The sequence below is a fragment of the Malania oleifera genome, chromosome 6 (assembly GCF_029873635.1).
Source record: "Malania oleifera isolate guangnan ecotype guangnan chromosome 6, ASM2987363v1, whole genome shotgun sequence".
NCBI lineage: Eukaryota > Viridiplantae > Streptophyta > Magnoliopsida > Santalales > Ximeniaceae > Malania > Malania oleifera.
Genome location: NC_080422.1, coordinates 35,390,554 through 35,396,349, shown reverse-complemented (window position 1 = coordinate 35,396,349; position 5,796 = coordinate 35,390,554).

Sequence of the window (5,796 nt, the reverse complement as noted above, 5' to 3'; positions counted from 1 at the left end):
GCATAATTTCTCACGATCGACCGAATCGGCCTAGGTCAACGGTTTGACCACAAGTACGGTCGACCGAACCCTGCCTAGTCAATATATCCTGGTTGATCGAACTCTGACCAAGTCAAAGTTTGACTTCACAATCGACCGACCCAAACCTTAAGCCAACTACCTGGTCAATCGAATCCCCACGTGGATTCCGCCAACCTCCCGGTTTACCAAGCCACTCAGTTCAAAATCACCTAGTCGACCAAACCGCGCTAGAATGAAAAATCGCCCTTAGGACGCTTAGTCTGGTCGATCGAACTCTTAGTTCAAATTTCTCCCGATCGACCGAACTTGGTCACTTGGTCAGCTGAACCTCACGTTCGGTCGATCGGTGCTCTTGGGTTGGACATTATTTTTAGCACGGTTAAAGTTTTTAAACAAGGTTACTTTTATTAATAATTTTTAAAACAAATTTAATAATAAACTTGGTATCCCCAATGGTCATAATTTTGTTTATGCCTATATATATCTCTTCATTTGCAAAATTAAGGCAAGATTAGCAAATAGGATTAAGCCAAAATTCTCTGAAAAATTCTAAATCCTATTTTCTCCTACTAAGTCCATAACACTCAAATATCTTCATTCCTTTGAGAAATCCTATTTTGTGAGTATTTTATTAATCGTTTTTTAAATTGCTAAGAAACCCTCACTTGCTTTGCTTGTGATTTTCATATTAAGGGTTTAGCTTGATTTTTCCCTCGATTTTATTTGATAAATCTTTGTGTGGGAAAAATCTTATTGCTAAGTTGGTCTTTGCATTGTCATTGCAAGACTCATTAGGGCTTATAATTTTTTGTGTGCAAAAATATTTCACAAACTCATATTTGAATATTTCATTGTGCATTGTTATTGAGAAAATTATTTTGGAGATATTCTAGATTTCTATTAGTTTGAATCTTTGGAAACCCTAAACTAAGATTGAGAGTTTATCATTGCTTAGCTTCAAAGACTAGCTTGTATAAACACTTATGTGCTTGACTTGAGATAATCAATATACTAAGTGTTGATTGCACACGTAGAGCACCGAACTTATAGTTTATACATCATTGAGGTGCATTGATTATATTGTGCGTATTGTAGTACATTCTTGCTTAATTGAGAAGTCAATTTCCGTGTACGTAAATTCATATTGATTTTATTCTAGGCGTGGGCCTGAAGAGGGAGACTAATCCTATTGAATAGTCCCAGGCTAACTTAGACCCGATTAGGAAAGTTAGGTGCGCTATCCTGGTAAGGTATGTTAGTTGAGGTCAGCCTCGTTAATTGACTTAGTTGTAACCGGTGTCACTCCACCCGTTAAGTGAGCATTAGTGGAATACTCGGGCTTGCGAGTTAGAGGCAGGGACATAGGCACAATTGGCTGAACGCCGATAACATATATGGTGTTGATTTTATTTTTCGCAATTTACTTTCTGCACCTGTATGTTTATGTTTATCGTTTAAATATTTGATTGGGATTGTGAATACATAGAAAGACCATAGGTTTGTGAAATAATGCTTGCTAGATTAGTTGAACCTAGGGGATTAATTTTTAAATACCCAATTCACCCCCTCTTGGGAATACACCAAGGCTAACAATTGGTATCAAAGCCTCGATGCACTAAACTTAAACGTTTTTGCAAAAGATTGCAATAGCTTGCATTGGTGTATCCTTGTGTTTCAACAAATAATTCTTTAGACGAATGAACTAAATCTTTAGTCTTCTGAGGAAATACTTTAGACGTCTGAAATAAAACTTCAGTCATCTGAGGTTGTATCTTCAGACTTTTGAGGGTACACCTTAGTCGTTTGGGCAGACCAACTTCAGAATTTTTATTTTCAGTTTCAAAAACAATTTTACTCTCTTACTTTGATCTCTTATAAAACATTTTCCAAGGTTCAAAATAAGGTCTCTAATTCCATGTTTAACCCTAGAAGATTTTCATGAGATGCATGTGTAGGGTATATTTTGAGCTTCTAGCTATATCATATAAAATATGCAAATACAATCAATTCTAAATACTCATTCCCATGACGATCTTAAACTTGACGCTTGCATCTTTATTCTTCTGCTCTTTTAGTTCCATGGATTATGCTAGATCGTATGAACTTCTAGCTATATCATATAAAATATGCAAATACAATCAATTCTAAATACCCATTCCCATGACGATCTTAAACTTGACGCTTGCATCTTTATTCTTCTGCTCTTTTAGTTCCATGGATTATGCTAGATCGTATGCGCTTGAAATTCCTCTGGATCATTGACCTCCTTGACGAATTTGACTTGTACCAATTTCGTCACTTCTTCATCTATCACCTTGGTTCGTTCCATTGCGAAGCTCCTCTTCTTCTGCTTTATGAACTTATGGTTGGGGTCTACCTGCAACTTATGCTCCATGATTGCAAGGTCAATCCCTAGCATATCTTTGACCGACCAAGCAAACACATTTGTGAATTCGTTCAGTAGCTCACTTAGTTCTACTCTCAAGGTATTGGGCAAACGACTCCCGATCTACACACACTTCTCCTTATAACCATTTATGGATATATATGTAAGGTCATCATCCAATGTGCTAATTTGAGGGTATTCACCTCTCACCTCCAGGTCTTCTACGATCAAGATCTCCCTTGCTTCAGTCTTACCTTTTAACGCCATCACATAGCAACTCCGAGCTGCTGCTTGATCTCCCTAGGCCATCCCTATCCCGTGTAGAGTAGGGAATTTCATCTTTAGGTGATAAGTAGATGTTATAGCTCAGGCTGCATTAAGTGAGGGATGGCTTAGTATGATGTTGTATATCGATGGCCGATCGACCACCAGGAAATCTGTCAACGAAGTGATTTGCTGTGGGGTTGTCTCTATTGTTATTATGAGTGTAATTGTTCCCATGGGATGCACTATGTCTCCTCCAAATCTGACCAAAGGGGTGGAAATTGGTTTAAGGTGTTCCTTACCAATTTTCATTCCTTCGAGCATCGACTAGAATACAATGTTGGCCGAGCTCCCGTTGTTTATTAGCATGCACCTCACTTTGTAGTTAGCCACCAGAAGGGAGACTACTAAAGCATCGTCACGGGATTGTTGTATTCCTTCTTCATTTTCGCTATCAAAGGTGATAACATTGTCTTGTTTTTGTCTTTTGCCGCTTGGCCCCCTTTTCTTTGTTAAGAGTACCTGCTTAGCATACCTCTTTTGAGCACCTCTGCTGTCTCTGCCACTAGCGGATCCTCCAAAGATCACAGTGATTTCTCCTACGATCTGTTCCTCTTTCTCATCCTTATTTTGCCTTTTCTGCTCACGAGCTTCCCTTTGACGATCCCCCCTCTTTATGAACCTTGACAGGTGGTTTTTTTTTTAATATTTTTTTTATCAAGGCTTCAATTTCATTGTTTAGTTGAATACACTCTTCTGTATCGTGCCTGTGATCCCTATGGAACTGATAAAACTTTGTCATGTTCAGTTTATATGAGGGTGTTCGCATAGGTTCGGGCTATGAGACATACTCTTTCTTTCTTATGTGCATCAACACATCGGTTCGCAGTGCGTTTAGGGGGGTATACGTGGGGAACTTACTAGGTTGCCCTCTCACCTTAGAGCTGGCATGCAGCATGTTGTTCTCCTGCTTCTTCTCGGGTCTAGAAGGTTCGCAAATCTCCCCGCTACCCTTCCTTTTCAACTCGATCCAATTTCCTCTGGGATCCATCATTTCTTTTAGGTTGATATACTTCTGTGCTTTAGCCATCAGTTCTCTTATATCAACCGGTGGCTTCTTCCCCAATGAGTACAAGAAATTTCCTAGCTGAAAGGCCATGGTCATAGAGCGCCACCATGTATCACTCTGAGTGTTTAAGGTGCCAACGTGGATCTCTCCCCTCTTTATTGAGTTGAATCTGATTGATCTCACCAGAAGGTTTAACTTGGGGAGTGATTGTTGAATGTTAACTTCTTTTTATTTATTGATATATTTTGGGCATATCAACTTGTATCTTGAGGCAAAACGTTTTGATTGTACAATCCGAACCATAACATTCACATGCAAAAGTGGCTTGCAACGTTCAGACTTTACTCCTTCATCAGCGACCCTCGACTCTCTCAACTTCAGCAAGAGGAAGACGAGATTTAAGGACACAATGGGGGGGGGGGGGTTCATCCACATTAAAAAAGATGCTAGTTGGATAACGTTAGACCTGACAAAATGGATAAAAATCCGTTAATTCGAACCATATCTGATCCGTTTTAACTGACTCATAATCTTCCGTTTGCTAAATGAGTCGAATATGAGTTTTCATTTTCATATCCGCCCCCTTAGCGGGTCGGGTCGGGTTTATCCGGTGGATATCCGCCAACCCGCTTATTAAATATAAACCCAAACCCATAAAAGTCGGCTGCCCAGCCCGGTATAGACAGCCCATTGCCCCCAAAGCCCAAAGGCCCAAGTGCCCACACACACACAGCCCGCACGCGAAACGCCCTGCCCCTTTCGAGTCTCGGCCCCTGAGCCCCTCCCACCCCCAGCCCCCAGCCCAGGCCAGCCCTAATGCCAGATTGCCAGCCCCATTTGATTTCGGCCATTCCCATTCCCATTCGAAAAGAGCCCTAGCTGGCTAGCCCTCCCTCATCGTCTTCATTTGAGAAAGATTTTGAGCCTCAGCCTGAGCCAACAAAGACTTAGAGAAGGAGAAGTGGAGAACTAGTCCGCGGCCGCACGAGAGACAATAGAGTGAGAGACCCTTCTTCTTTGACAGCTCGACCCTTCGAAGCCCTCTACCCTCCGAGTGTCCGACGACTCCGACCATTCTTCTTCAACGCTTCGAACCAGCAGGACCTTTATTTAGAACCAGCGGGTCACGGGTGTTCTTCATCTCCTCTATCCGAGGGGGCTTCAGATCTCATAAGGTAGTCCCGACTCCGAGCTCCACTCTTTATGCCTTTCACCATTTTGTTTGTGTCTTCACATGCCGACAACACTGATAGTATGATATATATATATATATATATATAACCAATCCAAAAACCAGTTCAGTCCCTCCCATCAGTTTGGTTCTGAAACTAGTTTGGCTTAGTTCAATTCAAAATCTTGCCACCGAAAAAATTTGGTTCGGCTTTTGGTTATAAATTTCGTAGGATGCAATATTGTTGTTTGACTGACCTGAAAATCATATTTGCTTGCATAGGAATCCTTTACTAGAATTAGTCTTCTAGGAAAACCCTCATGGAGGAAAAATACCAAATCAAATTGACTACGTGTTTTGTCAGTAAAAAAAATCAAATGATCGGTGGTGGCATTGCCAAACTATTCAATATCATTAAGTGAAAGATATTTGTGAGGTATTTGGGTGGTGAGAAATTTATATTTATAAACCAAAATGGCCAAAACACTCAGGCCATTATATTTTAGAAGGAACAATTTCTATAGAAAGAAGTTTAACGTTCATTGGGGCATTAGTGTGAATGGATTAACTTAAAATTTGGACTAAAAACAAATTTTCTAGTGGATGTTTTAGATGGCAATTGGACACCCCAAAATGGTGGGGCATGGGTTTACTTGGGGCTTACTTAGGTTAGAAATATCTACAAGTAATTATTAAAAATATAAATTATTAATAAAATTATATTTGAGAATGACGGATTATTCGTCTTTCGTCATGAATTATCCGATCGGAAACCGCCTAATTCGTTATTTAAACGAATCGAATATAGATTATAATTTTTTTACCCGCTAATCCAACTTATCCATCGCGGATAAATCGACCGATCTGCCCTGCCCGGTCTAGATA